Consider the following 18062-nt stretch of genomic DNA (forward strand, 5'->3'; position numbering starts at 1 on the left):
CGGGGGTTAAAAAGAAATCATAGTGATATCTTATACCGGTTTGCTTTTATTTCAAATTAAAAATGTATAAAATTCATTTGATCACCCAATCATATTTAGTGTCCCATAAAAAGCTATGATGTATTTTTGTCGAAGATTATTTATTATCTTCGGTGCACACAAAAAAATCTGGTCCAGCACTTCGACTACAGCTATTGTAATAAAGAAGATGATAATGGCTGCAGCAACAAAGTAACTGTTACAGTTACAGTTTGGTGGGGGGGGGTTGCTCTAGGTATATGAAAAATGAAAATAGCTATCGCTGTAACAGGAGTTGTAATAAAAAAACAATTTTGTTGGAAAATAAATCCCTTAATTAAAAATATGTTTTTTTTTTCTTCTCTATTGTTAAAAACGATGATCGGTTTTACTTCAATGAACACAATGTGTAACAAAAAACAAAAAAAAAACTCAACCTCTACCGGTATATAGTACAGGATGTTCCAGTAGTTTGTTATCTAATTGTCATTCTTCTGAGCCGAATCGTACGAATCAAGGATAGTTTTATCGTGAAAAATAACGTTTTTTGGTCATTTATTTCCTCGCTTGTATGAAAGAACCCGTACGATTCTAAAATTGTAACTTTCTTCATATGATTTTATTCTAACCTAAAAATCTTTATTTTTTAAACCCTTTTTAGTCCTTCAGAAAGTGTGTCAATTTCTTTTGAATAAAGGTGTAAGCAAAAAAACCTTAATTTCAGAAATTTTCAGGCCTGGTCGTGTATTCTTGTTAGTTTAATGTAAGTCGTACTCAGTAAATCAAAATAATAAACATGTGATAGAAGTATGGTGAAATTAGTTAAAACTTTTTTAGGTATTTTACTGAGACCACCCTGTACTTCATATATCGTACGATCATTGTTTTTTTATTTTCCAATAATCTATTCGATAAAGACCAGAAGATGATGTGATGTGATGCTTTGATAATGAGATTGAAAATAATCTACGAAACTTATCAATATATTATCCATTTCCTGATCCACATATTCTTCATAACTCTGGAGTGGAGAGCCCGTGGCAGTGACTTTATTATTTAACGATAGACGCAATATGGACTAGATGTGCCAGGATTTATCCTGGTTTATCCAATAGAACTCAAAACGTACAAATTAAAAAAACAGAGGGTGCCATAAGGGTGAAATTTTATATATTTAAAAATCGATGTGACATACCTTTCTGCCACGATAAGCACACCAAATTTTCCAGAAAATAGATAAAATTTGCAATAAAATGATCTCTAACAAATTAATTTCCATGAAAGTGCTAAAAACTTGTACTTAAAAATATTAACCCTGGCACACCTAGTACTTATTGTAACTATCGTTAAATAGTATTGATTCATATTCGAAATTTCGAAATTCATGTAAGTTTAATTTTACTGTCACAGACTCCACGGCTAATATGATTTAATATCTAATAATTTAATAACAAGTGTGGATCAGACATATTTAACCTGTAATATTAGTCTTTCAGTTTAAACAGTGGGTATGGGTGTGTTTTGTATGCTTTCTAAGCTTCTATCTCTCTACGTATTGTTATTTTTCTAAGCTATTATCGTAATTAATGAAATCAAATATTATTTTAAATTATTAATTAGTTTCATTATTATTATTAATTTTAGTTTTAACCTATAGTACATTAGCTGATCCATCCCTAAAATCCAGTTTTTGATTTTCAGTCTTCCTCTCTAAATTGTTCAATGTTACAATATTTTAAGAGCTCAATTTTTTCCCGAACTGCTTTGAAATAAATAATGATGGTTTTTCTATTTTTACTTTTAAAAATACATCAAAGGCTTATCTTTTTCATTTGCAAGATATGTTTTTTTATACTCAATTTATCAATATTAAGATTCTCATTAAAAGTTTAAAGTACACTCAACGTAGTTTAATTGTTTTCAGTCGAAAAAAAATTGAAAACAAAGAATTGACTGAGTTAATTGATAAAATACGTTGTTTAGAAAATTTTGAATGTCAGTCATTATTTTTAAAAAATCCAACATATTATAAGCATTCTTTTCGAATAATTTTTTTCGATATCTCAAATAATCTTTGACGCCAGGCAAAATATTAAAAATTGACCCTGTTTGTCAGTTTGTACTAGGCTGAGTTTAAACTTCTGATTTCGGTTAAGTATCTTAAAAAATGTGACCCATCACTCTGTACGATTGTGCAAAATTTCAATCCGATATTTCTATAAATAACGAAAATATGAGGGTGTTCATACTGCATGCACCGAAGTTGGATATATTTATCAGTTGTAAACTGTACACAACAAATTTCATAATTCCGTTTGATATAAAAATGATACCTAAGTTACTTATTTAGTTATTAAATACATTTATTAAAAAAAATAAAACTTTTTTACAAAACTAAATTTATTCAAATACAAGTACAAAATGAATAATTAATAGCATGCTACTTATACTTTACATTAATCCAAACTGGCCATCGCTTAGTGTGTCTAGAGCTACGTTCTTAATAACCTGGGAGCCAGTGATATTAAAATTGTACTTACGCGGGTCTGTCACTCTTATCGTGGTAGAAGGAATCTGTCACAGCGATTTTTATCGTGGAATTACCTTCTTCTTTTTTTTAATTTGTTCACTTTGAGTTCTATTTTCGAAACATCTCGATGTGACAGCTCAAAATTTGACCACACCAGTAAATAGTATTGATTCATATGCGATATTTTGAAATTCGTTTAAGTGCCTTTTTATTATCCAAGGCCCCAGTGCTATAACGATCGTTGGTTTAGATAGATATAGAAAAAAGTTGTACGTATCTTACATTTTTAAAGTTAATCTTGTTTGTTGATTAAAATATTAATAAAAATGTATGTAAGTAATATTTCAAATTGCTGTTGTATATGAAAATTAATTTGATTTCTTTAAGAAGTTTTTTTTTTTTTTACTTTGATGATAAAGTTTTATCATCATTTTTTAAATCAAATTTCAAATTATATATGTATCATTTTTTTTTAATTTTCTAATCTCAAAGTATGAGTTAATTTAAGTTTATCGAAAAAAATCTAAAGCTTTTACATGAAATAAGAAAAAAATATTACAGCTATTGATGTGATTGACTATCACACAATGAAAACAGAATTAAAAATATTAAAGTTTTCCAATTTCGTAGACGATAACTTATCTGGTATGCATAAAACATTTCAAAGTTAATGAAAATTGCAACCGCACTTTCATATATATTTTCAATTTAGATAGCTTCCTAAGCTGAAATTTTAACCACATTTTTTTTGAGTAAAAGTCTATAAGAAAATTTTGAGATTTTAAATCAATATGTATATATGAAATATACATAGTATATTAAGTTTAGTCCCAAGTTTGTAACGCTTAAAAATAATGATGCTAGGAAAAAAATTTTGTTATAGCTGTTCACTAAATCACCTAATTAGTCCATTTTCGGTTGTCCGTCCGTCCGTTCGTCTGTGGACACGATAACTCAAAAACGAAAAAAGATATCGAGCTGAAATTTTTACAACGTATACTCAGGACGTAAAAAATGAGGTCAAGTTCGTAAATGAGCATCATAGGTCAATTGGTTCTTGGATCTTGTAAACCGTTAGAGATAGAACAAAAGTTTAAATGTAAAAAATGTTCCTTATCAAAAATTAAACAACTTTTGTTTGAAACATTTTTTCGTAAACATCACTGTTTACCCGTGAGGGCGCCAATTAGGCGGAAATTTTATAATATGTACTATACTTGATTATCAGTTATGTATGTGTCACATGTTTGTATGTGTAATGTGATAAAGAAATCAACACTGACTATGCATGGTATTTCAACAATTAACTCAGTCAATTGTTTGTTTTCACTTGTAAATATTAATTTTGATTTATTATGGTGAAATATTAAATAATATATTTCACCATAAAAACTTTTATTATATGCAAAAAAATAAAAATAAAAATGGTATTTTGACAAATACAGCTCTCATTTATTAACAATTTAGTAACCATAAATAAAATGGCAACCAAAACATATTTATTACATAAATGTAAAATATTTTTTATAAGTACCTAATGGAAATGTAACGCCATGAAATCTAACGTGCCATGACTGATGTACGTCAATAAGTCTTCATTTTCTGAATATATTTTATAAAAAGCTACATAAGCTCACCATGGCAAGTAAAAGCTTCTTTAGCCAGTATTAACAGTTATACTTCTAACGTATGCGTCATTTTCACGTAAGAAGAAAAAAGCTTCCCATATGATTATAGTTTAAATATTTTTTAATAAATGTTTTCGTTATATTTTTCGAATTCAATTTATTTTGTAGGTACACGTGTAGAGTAAATAATAATGTATTCATTTTGTAAAAAAAAAAAATAATATATCATATTTTTTAAATAAAAACTTTTACAACGGATGGATATACACTCATAAGTTACATTTTGAATATATTTTAATAAACTTTATTCAGCAAAAAAAACTAAATAAACTATTCAAAAGTTCATATAATACTTCCATAAATCATATATATCCAGGATATCAGGATAATGTCGAATCTAAAGCCCAAAAGTCATCTTTCAATCAATAGAAATTCATTAGGTAATAGTGACAAATTCAATAGGTAATACTTTCCAACAATTTCCTAATGATTGGAGCAACTACAGCTAAATATTTATATTTACAATAGAATGGAATTAAATTTAAAATATGAATTCATTGATACAAAATCACTGAAGTTAAATAAACAAAATCATTTCTTGTATTAAAGAGATTGATTTTATTTTAAAGTCATGCATTTTATTGATGGAAAATAAAATTGTACTTAGTTGGAATCTATAATCGTGTAAATAAAGCGAATCGATGAATTAAAAGACAATTTGGCTTTAAATAGAGGATTTGGTTATTATGAACACATAATTTATCATGGGATTGTGTCAACTACATGAAGATTGTAGTTACTAATTTACAGAGAGTTTGAAATAAACATATTGGTCATTTTTATAATATATAACATATTTTTATAAATATATAACAACCATCGGTACCGCAGCTGCGGTATACAGTGGTGGATTAAAGACACTAAAATCAATCGAAATCTAAACCATTCAGAGAATTGATGAATTGATAAATAAAATTTTTTATTTTTTCGTCATCGAAATCTACACTTTTTTACAACAACATGACTAAATAATTTTGTTATACAATCTTGGAAATTTTGGAAATATTTTACAAATGATATTATTATGGAAGTAAAATTTTTGTCACATATTCAGAATAGCAAAAAAACAAAATAAACTTTTCTGTTGACTTTGTATAAAAAAAAAATTTGAATTGTAAAAAAAAAATGATTTTGATATCTACATAGAAATCGAAAAAAATAAAACAAAGTTTGTTTGTTCACATAATTTATTTATACGGTGAAAATAAAATATTGTAAAATAATTAAATTAAAAAACACTGATTAAATTAAGGTTTAGCTTTAGCGTTGTTGGCTTTGATGATGTGGTAGACAGAAAACATGTTCTTTAATTATTAATTAATTTTTAATAATGCGTTCATTGTGAATATTAAATAAGGTTCATGTGACTGCGACCCATACGCTTCACATCATCTATTTCCCAAATTATGATAAGTACCTGGATGGGAGGTATTATAAAAAAGCACAAATTTTATCACTAATATAGGAACCATTTAAAATGTCTTCACTTTTACTTAATTTCGTCGCCAATAGATCTCAGTAAGAGTCATATTTTGCAATCAATGTTTCAGTTTTTTCTGAAAACATTGATAAAACGATATTTTCTAAAAATGAAACCTAGCTAGACTGATTTTTCGTCCAAAATATCCCTGCATACTAATTTTCATGAAAATCGTTAGAGCCGCTTCGAAGATTATTGCATGATGTATGATAATGATGGCGTACAGAAAAATTTCAAGTTTCATTTCTCAGCCACCCGCTCTTTTGAAAATATGAGATTGTTATTAGTTTTTCCTTAACAACACGATAAATCGTGAAGGAAAGAATACGGACCAATGAAGGCTCTCACATGGGCGCACACACACACGCGTCAATCTAAAAGTGGGGTTAATTGATTGCCTTGCCTATGAAACCAAAGATTTGTAGGAAATTTTGATTGCCATTTTCAGGTCTATTACAAAGATCTTTCTACTAAGAATGGAATTAAAAACAACTTTTTGTTAAATAAGGTAAGAACCAAGCAGGAGATTAGTTTTTATTTATTTAAAAGTTTTTTTTTTTTAATGAAAATATTAAATTTTGTTATTCATAATTGAAATTAATTTTGATACCTACAGAGTACAACAGAAGTAAAGTGGATAAGTTCAATAAGTGCGCTCAAAGTGAGCAAAAATGTCTATAATATCGAATGCACCAGGATTTATTAACCTCTTAACCAAAAAAGGGATGTCTGTCTGCCTGTGGCATTGTAGCGCCTAAAAAAATCGAAAATAAATAAAATTCTAAGTTTCAACCACATATACACATTTAAAAAATAGAAATAATTTTTGTTTTAAATCGAACAAAATCCTCATAACGCGAGTGCTGACGGGTTAAAAATATAAAAACTCCTCTAAATAATTCGTTTTAAGATTTCAAAGTAATTAAAGTGAGCCTTTAAGTCTTTGTTTGTGTTGTGCGTACTTGAATTTGTAAATTTTAATTTTTTTTCTTCTCATTTTAAAATGATATATATATTTGAATATGCACAATTAATATGATGATCCTGTAGGAACAACGATGTGATAGATGGAACAAACAGCAAGGAACAAGGAATAAATGAATATAAAGAAACACAACAGGAACAGATATAGCTCTCTGTTATTTATTTAAAATATGCTAAACATTAACTGTCACAATTAAAATTTACAATTCATTATTCTATATAGAAATAACGGGCAAGTGTGAATTATACAACACCGTCAAAGGTTCCTTCGTATGGTCATTACTTACTCAGAGGCATATCATATACGTTTCTAGGTCAATACATTAACCACCACTCTTAGATTTTTGTCTCTGTGTGTTCAGGTACATGGTTTCTTTCATTTTTCTGGAGAAAAATATATGTTGAAAATGACGAGAATCGATTGAGTAATAAATTCTAAGCAAAAATTTTTTTTAAAGTATATTTCGAAAAATCCGAGTTTTTGGCGAATGAAATTTGAAGCATTTAACGGAAAATTAACAGAAATATAATAAAAGTTGCTTGTAACTTTTTCTATGTTTTATTCAGCACAAAAGAAATGCTAAAAAAAATCCTTTGAAGGTTCTAGGCTAAATAGAAGGCTATTTTTCGAGTTATTTAACATTAAGACAATTTTTTGTTTCGAAAATTTTTTTGCATTTAAATTGCAATATTTATAAATATATATATCCGAAACTGATAGAACTTTTTGGCCATGTTGTCAGTACTTAACTGGGGTAAATTGGAAAGCGACAAGCATTAATTACTACGAATTTGGCAACAATTTTCATAAATTTTGCAACGGAACCGTTTTTCTAACGTGTAAGTAAACAAATAATAAATGAAAGTGTAGTGAAGCGTTAATTATAGCTTCAAGATATCAAAGTAAAATTTTAAATCATCATTTGACATTTATCATCATATACAGGATGAATATATAGTTAATGCATACCTGATCAAACTGTTTTCAAACTTTTGTCCATCTTGTTAGGTCACAAAGTCAAGAGTCTCCATTATACTTTTTCATTTAGTTGGGAAAAGGATAAGCAAAATGGCTGCATTTACTATAGGACTATACTTTTAATGAAAATTTATGTGAAGAGATTTTCAATGAGGGTTGGAAGTTTTTGTCCCCCGTTTATATGGAGACTTCTTTTGAAATATAATAATAATAATAATAATAATGGGGTTTTAACCTCCGTTTCTCTGACATATACGCCTATAACAGAGGCCATCCACATCATTTTTTGTTAATCTTTTATTTATTTAATTACACACATGTTTACAACTACATTTTGATGTGGGTGGAGTCGGTTACTTCGTTCTTATCCAAGCGACGACAATGTGATCAATTCTGCACTCCCATTAATTATAAATTGTTCACACTGCCGCTGCCTGGATTCGAACCCGCATTTAGGCTCTTTTGAAATTTGTGAGATACGTATACAGCTTGAAGTATTTTAATCTATTATGGCTTATAACTTATTTTGTAGTTAACCAATCAAAAGAACATTTCTTGAATTTTCACAATTTCTTCTTTGAATCGAAACTTTCAGGAAACACTCTGTGTCATAAATTGATGAAGATCACATTAATGATGACAAAAAAAAAAGTGAAATATAAAAAACACATTACAACGAACTCTTACAAGAGAATCATCTCTGACATCATTATAAAATAGCTGGAAACATTATGAACGCTGGAAAAACAAACGAACATGAAGGGAGAAGGTGAGTTTAAAGACCAAACAACAAAACAAGTTTTTTTTTAAAATTATGTTTCGTATTTTCGTCATTATTTTTCATTTTACATTTTACCTACTTTTTTTTTTTGTGGGGAGACACAAAAATACAATTTAATTGTGAAATTGTTTGAAATAATATGCGTGTGTAAATTATTATTATGATGAAGAAGGAAGGGAGGGGGGTACATGTGGATCTAACACACCACAGTAGAGTTTTTGCACCTTTCCGGACAAAATATAATGAAGGGATTTTTATGCTTAAGATTGATTCAACTTTTGATTTTTGCATCACTTTTCTACGAAATTTGTTGTTTAATTTGTTTTTAAATAAGTTTTTAGTCACGGGTACAGCGTAGTCAAAGGTTACGGCAACTACGAAAGTGGTTTTCCCCACGGGCCAAGCTAGTTTTCCTTTAATAGCCTATTTTGTTACATCTTTTACTAAACTAATTATACAAGCTACAAATAAAAAAGACTTACCATAAAAGTGCCTCTTCACTTTTTATAAAGAAAACAGTTGGTATTATAATTTTCTTTTGTGGTTAATTTTTATTTGTAAAATATTTAATTCGCTGAATCCAATTAAAATTATGACGACTCTTAAAAAAACCTTTAATTGTTATTTTTATTATAATTTCAAGTGTAATAATTAAATGTTTTTTCAATTTGTTGTGGTTTTTATTAAATTAAAATTCTCCTCAAGCCATGTGTTGTTCAAAAAAAGCTTTCATTTATTTTCTTATTAGTATTTTATAAATAACGTTTGAAAGAAAAATCTGCTGAAAACATTTTTTTAATTTTCTGAACGAAAGTAATAGCTTTGGAGCCGGTGGCAGTAAAACTACATTTTCGAGGATTTCAAATATCGCATACGAATCATATTATACCTATCATTTAATGGCATTGATTTATATGCGAAATTTCGAAATAAGTTTGATTGCAGCTTTACTATAACGGGCTCCCCGTTTATAAAACAATCAAAAGAGACAACACACGCCAATGATCGTGTGAGTGAGAGAGATAGGCGTATGACCAAATAAAGTGAGATAGATATATATATCAAATTTTAAATCATTTATGTACTAATTTATCAATGTCACTAACAACAATTCTACCTTCCTAGGTAAGGCTTTATATATGTAATTTATATCCTATGCTACGGACTAACTATACAGCTACGTCCGTAAAAAAGGGCCTACGCATTTATTTTATAAACTGTAGTATTATTAATTATTCTACGTTCTCACAATTTCCGAAAATAAATTTTATAAAATAGAAAGTGAATCCACTTTAAATTGATCAATTTTCCCAAAATAAGAAGTCGTTGAACGAGTTCGGTTATAGTGATTTGAATTTACTATTAATTAAATAAATTTTTTCAAGTAACAATATTTCGAAAATTAGGTCTCAGATCGAAATTTGTTAAGAGAGCTTTTTTGTCTATCTTGATCAGGTTATTCAAGAAATACACCGTTCTATGGTTAATTTTAAATCACCCTGTATATAATCATCTTGAATTGAAATAAATACCTGCTGAAAAAATAAAATAAAATTCAGTTCAATAATATTTTGATCACGTTCTGTCAATATTTCAAACAATGTGTGTTTTGTTGCCTGTGTGTTTGGACCGATCAAGATAAAATATCTGTAGATATGTGTTGGTTGCCTACCTAGCTTTTTATTAAATTTTGATTTTTCTATATCGTTCGCAATCTGAGTGAATCGATGAAAAACGTTTTTTCATATAAAATTTATAGCAAAAAGACAATATTCATAACATCAAATCAAATAATATAACTTATGTTGTTATCGGTGCGGTGGTACTAATCATTGTTTACTGATATATTTTTTAAATTTGTTACCAAATACTGTTTGTGTTAATACAGGATGTTCTAGTATTTCAGTGTTTAATTTTATTTCACCCATCAGTACTCGCAATGGCCGTTCGGTAATGTTAAGTCGTCTGAAGAGAGATTTGCTTGCGCGTTCTGAACATGCGTCAAATATTTCGTTCGTTAAATAAAAAAATCTTTAATTTATGGTTTTGAATGATTATCATAGGAGTAGTAAAATGTCAGAATAAATTTATTTTTTTTAAGTCATTATTACTTTTTCAACATGGGATTCTACAAAAACGACAGACTCTTCTGTTACATCCTGTATAAAACCAAAGATATAGAAGAAATATATTTTTCGATTGTGGATAAAAAACACCAATATTATTTTATATCAATATGTTCTGATCATTAAATAAATTTTCATGAAACACGTTCAATATTCAGTGTTTAGTCGTGCTTAATAGTTATTGTGGTGTTGTAGAGTGTGGTAACTGAAGCACAAAGCTACTAAGCACATTTATAATATCAAACCACAGTCAAACATCTTTTCTATCTCAACCTCACCAGTCTTGGACCCAACGTGATATTTGACAGTCTTTTGAAAATTTAGTATGATGTTATCACAAGGTATGAAAATAACATTTTTAGAGATTTTTTTGTCACAAGATCTGGGAAAATTTTTATATTATGAAGCCCCAGCCTTGGAAATTTTCATATAGAAGAAGTTGATAATAGTAGTACTGGCTGAGATTTTTAATATTAAAAATAATCAACTAGACTGATTTCCAACGAGATTAAAGAAAAAATTAAGTATGAAGTAATCGGAAGTTTCTTTAAAAAATCGTAAAGGTGAGAAAAGCCGGTTTTTTTCCATAAAAAATATGAAAAAAGCAGTTTAATAAACTAAAACGTGATTAGCTGAAGTGAAATCCGTTGGATACTGTACTAGAAAATACGGTTTTTCTGCGAAAAAATGCTTTTTGGCTAGTTATTTTCTGGGCTTGTATCGACCGTAGGAAATCTGTTTGAGGCTTAAATTGTAGCTGATAATGGTATCTTTTACAAAAAATTACGCACATACTGTTCCAATACAATCTGGGTAAGGATCGTTTAAAATGTCCATTCGTTCTGAAATGACTTCCAAATACTACATCCGACCGAACCCAGACCGATTATTTATCAGATATGTTCATCTTTCTGGAGGCGTTTTTGATTCATGTATAAAAATATCTTTTTTTTATTTTAATTTTTATGTTTCAAAATTATTTATGTATATGCTTTTAAATTTTATTATATTTTTTGAGGATGTTCTTATTTTTTGGAGGCATTTTATTGAAGTGGGGATAGTAGGAGGTGCATTTTTTCAAAGCTATAAAATATTATGTAAGACTTCTTTAGCTTGTTTTTTTCCCGTGTATTTTTGGAGCATACTGTATCTAAAATTAAACCACTAAAGAGTTATAATAAACAGAGATAGTTGGCCCGTTGGGTAATCAATAAATAGATATTAAAACTAACCTGAGGTATCTTAAATAGACGTAAAAGATTCGCAACTTGTATGGATGTGACACTGCTTGCAGCTCCCACCACTCCAGAGATCACTTTACGCACTTGAGTTTTATTACAATGATATTCAGCGCCATCAATGTTACTTATTGATCCTGTAACAAATAATACCAATAAATTAATAAAATACTTTTATAAAATACTTCTATAAATATAAAAAGGTTATGTTCGTTTGTGTATTGCTTATGGATTGAATAATCACGATATACAACCTGCCTCTAGGATGGTTTTTCTCCATATTTAACTCCTGTGGGGTGGTAGTGAGGATGAAATTTTGTCTAGCAACGTTTGCTTAAATTTCATGTTACTAGGGTTTTTTTGCCTCTTTATTAATCGTTGTACGAAGATAAAAACTGCTATCCCGACTCAAAGACATACAGGGTAGGGTTAAATGTGGGGATGCATGATAATAATAACGATGATAAATAACTCTAAAACTATCAAAACATAATCGTAAAAGTTCATTACATACAAAATAATATTTATACCTGAAGTTAAAAAGTCAAAGTTATTATATAAGTTATATTTCGATCAAAACTAAACTAAACTTTGTGTACAACTTTTGTTTTATTATTATTCATTTAATAATAATGTGTGTTTATTTTATTTGTAAATTTAGGTGCTTACAGCTAACACAGCTTACACAGCTTACAAAGCTTACACAACTAGCTCACTTTACATCATATATAATAGTATTGTTTGCTTTCTCTTTTTGCATATTTTAAAACTTTAACTACAATGTGTCAACTTTACAATGGTCCTTTGTTCAAAAATTTTTTTATTTCTTCAAAAGATGTTCGTCATATAACCAAAATATCGTGGAAATAAATTTTTGGATAACATCAATAACTACGAAAATATGAAGGATTTAAATAAACATTAGAAAACTAAGATTTTTGATGATTTTTCGATATTTTTAGAGCATTTTTCTACATTTACGTCATACAAATAGCCTAGTTTAGGATATTTTCTCATATTTACGTCACACAAATTGTCTAGTTGACAAGCTACGTGACATCCGATCCACTTTAATCAACTACATCTTAATCTTAAAATCCTTCCCGTGAGGTCGCCTATAATAATTGACAGCCTGTAACAAAAAGACAGCTAGCAAGGTAGTATGATAATAATAAGACCACAAACACTACTAATTCTAGATGGTGTCGTCTAGTAAGTTACTAAAACTTACTAGATAGTACTTTATTTACACAAATATACTTACTAGCTGCTACAAGCTACAATGTAGCTACTAAACTAAACTTGTATAAAGTTGTAATTTAAATAAATTATGATTGTTGTGTTATTAAAAAGTTTAAACTTTTTAAATATCTAGTTTTAAGTTCGTCATTCATTCATTATTAATTAAATTTACATGCATTCACTTTTTAATTATTTTTATAATTAATAAGAAACTTTAAATAATCAAAACTTGTTATGCAAAAATTATACAGCGTGGATCATTTTAATCTATTTTAGTTAATAGTTCATTTTGTTTAAAAATGACTGAAACAAAAGTTACAGAATTTTATGAGGGATTTCATGTTCTGGCAAAAGATTCGACCTAAAAGGTTAAAGATAGAAAATTTTGAAAAACTAACATTTTTATTGCATTTAATCGAAAGTAAATAGGCAAGTTTTAGAAAAAAGTTTATCAGGGACAATAAAGGTTATTAATCTATGTTATTAACTTTTGAGTAAATTTTCAAGAGAATTAGAAGATCAAGGCCAATGATCTTGAAACTAGAATTTCAGGTCAAAGTCATGGACACAGGAGAATGTCTGAGGCGCTGTCATAGTAAGGATAAGATATTCTCTGTCACTGTACAGCTCTTGCCAAAAGGAGATGGACTCAACTGAGCCAGCCTTTCTTTGACGATCTCTCCAACCTAGAGTCCATTGACATCAAAGCACTCCTGTCGTGGTTAAACAGCTCCAAATGCTTCATGGATTAGTGGTCTGACAACTTATTAGTGCTCTTTCGGTCTGACAACGGGCATTGGTGTAAGTGTGTGCTATGGTCTAAGTGTGTCTCACCCCAGTAGAGCCACTCTAACCCAACCTAACCTACTATAAAACGAGCTATTAACCATAACAGATTAAAATAGCCCACCCTATAAATTTTATGCTCAAAATTGTCGTAAATAAAACTTAAATATTAGTTATTGATTTCTAATCATAAAATAGGAACACAAACTATTCTCGGAATATTTATCAATGCCTGGGGTGTTTCTCAGAATCCATTCTCGACCATTTTTTTTATACTTTTAATCAGCGACATGTCATTAACAAATAAATCATGTATACTAAACGCTACGTAATAAATATTTTTTGAGATTCCGTAGTCTTAGCACAAATTGACGGAATATTTGCTGATATAAATCATTAAAAAGAAGAAAGGTTACCAATTTTTTAATTTTTAAGAAGCCAAATGATGTATTAAAATAACTTTTCCAATCTAAAAGTATTATATTAAACTTAATGTATTTTTGTTACCATTTGAACTTCTTGATTGAATACGGAATACTAATTGTATCAGTACCAACTCACGCTTAACAGATATTTTTATAAAATAAGTAAAACTATTTTAGCACACTAATGGAAACTGTCAACTAAATGAAATGAGTTGCATGTCATGGCATGTCTAAGTAAATAAATATACTAAACAAAAAATTTTCTATTTGATTAAAAAAAACCACAATAATAGTGGATCGATCCGATGGGAAAATAAAATAACAGTTGAGAATAAAATAAATAATTAATAAAAATCAAATATTTTTAATAATTACAAGTAATTTGCACTTACATGGAAATTAATTTGTTAGAGACCATTTTATTGCAAAAGTTATCTTTTTTCGGAAAATCAAAACTTGATCAAAATATCGGCCACACTAGTAAAAAATACAAAAATCCTGGCAAAAAATATTTCTGCCAGGAGAAACTCAGGCACACCTAGTTCATATTGTACCTATCGTTAAGAAGTATTGATTCCTATGCGAATTTTCGAAATCCGTTTAAGTGCAGTTTTATTGTCGCGGGCTCCAGGACTATTGATATCCACGACTTTTAGAACACCGTGTAGATTAAATGAAAGCCACTAATTTAAATAAAATCTATATTTTGAACCAATCAACAGTTAAAATTAATGGGTTAGCGTTTATATACATTTATCAAAAATTTGATGAAAACTCCCGCACACTAAACTCTACTACGCTTATATGGTTTTGGATAAACCTAGGATTTGTAACCTGACAGCACCACATACAAAGATTAAAATATTACTAAATGGTGATCACAACGAGTCGTGTGGGTTACGTCCAATTAGATTTTGTTAGGATTATAGTTAACAAATTGTACAAACATAATAATAATTAGGATTAAATGATGAAAATATTATAATTAGACAACATATGAACAGGGCAGCAGCAGCTTTGTACCTAATTATAATAATTATTATACCGTGTGTTAATTTCAAAAGTATCCACCATTAATAATTCTTGATCTGATGTGATTATTGTTTTGAGTGAAAACACGTCGATTTAGATATCAAGGGGAAAGTACAAAAATGGTACCTTGTGAAAATTGAATATATGCATAATCAATCATTCAAATCAGCAAAAAAATCAAAGCAAATTTGAGTAAAAAAGTAAGTGCTACATTTGTAATATACGAAGATACTATAGGAACATAGTTCCAACGGAGTGTCCCACGACATCTCTCGTTTTTTTTATACTACATAACTATATTTTTTGTCTTTCTAAGATATCGGACTCTCTGTTATGTCGTTACAAATATCTAAAATATTTTTAATTATATTTTTATATAAATAATTAATTAAAAATCTATATCGGTATTGTATTTCTTTCTATATTTGAAATAAAATCTTTAAATGATATTAAATTTCTTAATTAAATTGATAAATAATAATAAAGAATATAAAGTCATCTGATTACAAATAAATTACATTTACTTTCCCAACACTACCATCTTGACTATATATACCATGCCACCATACCACCAATACAACTAAACTATGTGTATTTATTATTAATTACAAATATCGATTGTTATTACAATAATAAAGTACAAACGATTCAAAAAGTCAAGAAACCTGCATTAATTTGACATTCGATATTCATTCAGGTAAGAATGTACGAACACCAAGGCGATTCGGGATAAAATGCTTGATTTTTTCATTGTATGAAGTTGGATTAAGTCTAAATAATTTTGAAAATTTTTGGAGGAATTGTCCGATGATTTAAATGAATAAATAACTTCAAAAGTAGGCATATTTAACACTGGTCTTATTATGCTTATATTGTTTAAAATACCGAATTAATCTGTGGTTCGAAATGACGATCATAGATGGTGGCAGTAACAGATTTGTTATTCTGATGATCATGTGTTATTCTGATGTATATAAACTATATTGTTGTACAGTTTCAAGTTGCGTGAAAGCGTAACAAACAAACAAACATCATTACTTTCACATTTATAATACATAAGGATAGTGCAGTAACTTTTATGTCACCATGTAGTTACTTGATCTAACACAAGTACCTATATAACAATATAAGTAATTAATTTTAGAAGGAAGGTAAAGTATGTAAATACCTAACGATCTTCATCACCTTACTTAGAAGACAACCAGGCACCAGCTCCAACTATTCATTCCAGAAGGAATAAGTAGGAATAGCTTTACAGCATAGCGTACAAGAATTGTATGTGTATACATATCTGAAACCACTTCAAACATTTATAATAAATTTTAAGTTCTATTTTTACTATTCTTACGATCATAAGAATGGAACATTATTAGTTGTCAAGGAAAAATTAGGAAAAAAAGTCAAAATAAAGATTTGACTGAATTAATTGTTAAAATAGAGAAAGTGTTGGAATTAGTGAAAAAGGCGAAAGAAATGAGCTTGATTTTCGACAGTTTTTTTTCTTCTGTTTTTCAGTTATCATGTCGACCGACGGACGGACAGAAATGAACTAATTAGGTAATTAAAAGAACACACAAATTTTTAGGTAATTTAAAGAACACAAAATTATATTCCTATCTTCAATATTTCTAAGAGTTACAAGCTTGGGACTAAAATGAGTAAACTCTTGATATTTTATTCCAATTCTAAACATTATCGTCATGGTATTGAGAAAACATTGAAACAGGAATACTAAAACATTAAGGAATTATTGAAAATAGAGCATAAATATTTTGATAAAATTTATGGGTGATCGAATGACTTGTCTTTATAAAATATTCGTTTGCAGATAAATAAGATGGTTTAGAATGTACTGTTATGCATCCTCAGCTATTTACTTATCTCAGGTGTTCGAAGCTCCTAAAGCTCTCTACATAACTCACTGATTTAAGTTGTATGTATTATATAGTTTCTACATATATTAATTTTTAATAACACAATTTTAGTAAAAATAAATAAATCGATTAGAAAATGTCATGTGTTTTTACTGGATGGCTTATTTTATTTCTTTTTGGATTCTACGGATAAAAAAGCTTACAATATTTTATACTAATTTCTAAATCGCAATAAAATTTGGGATTAATTATAGATTCTACCTAGAAATTATTTGTTCTAGAGATCTTGGAATTCGGTAGGAACTATATTCCTTTCGTACATTATAAATGAAACGTTTATTTTTATATTTACAAGATATTTTTCTGAAAATTTACTTTATTAATTTTAGATAATTTTAGACTTTTAAAAAGACATACTTCTGATTTAGTAGTCAACCCAATATAGGCGTACATTACCTACATTTCGTTTGATCAGGATATTTATTATGACATAATATAAAATTTCCTGGTACTTACTTTAAATTATCTCTATTATCTTTAACTGTTGATCAAACTCACTTGCTAAAATTTTGACAAAAAATTTAAAAAATATTTTTGCATATTTTCAAAATTCTTAAGAAGCCGAATCGTTTGAAAAATTTTTGATTTCCTAGATGACCTTGGTGAAAATGGTAGGTTTTTGGTGTTGCTTTCTTTTGTTACACTTATTTTGGATTTACGTCCCAACCAGCAAGCAAATCCGAATCATCATGTTATAAGAAATATAGGTTCAAAATATTTGACAGCAAATTTCAAAATTTTTCAACTTCCAAACAAAATAAATCCAGAAATAACTTCCTGATAAATGTTAATTAATTTCCAAAAACATTTCTCTTGTTA

The 18062-nt window shown here is 28.4% G+C and overlaps 1 protein-coding gene across 1 annotated transcript in view; it reads right to left on the reverse strand.

Moving 5' to 3' along the window:
- Nucleotides 1-18062, reverse strand: part of LOC123296824 (metabotropic glutamate receptor 4-like) — a 244857-nt gene that overhangs the window by 73783 nt on the left and 153012 nt on the right. The window contains exon 2 of the mRNA XM_044878490.1: nt 11819-11961. The gene's annotated coding sequence lies outside the window, so the exon portion shown is untranslated. The remainder of the gene's footprint in view (nt 1-11818; nt 11962-18062) is intronic.

This window comes from Chrysoperla carnea, chromosome 3 (genome assembly GCF_905475395.1).
Source record: "Chrysoperla carnea chromosome 3, inChrCarn1.1, whole genome shotgun sequence".
NCBI classification, from domain to species: domain Eukaryota; kingdom Metazoa; phylum Arthropoda; class Insecta; order Neuroptera; family Chrysopidae; genus Chrysoperla; species Chrysoperla carnea.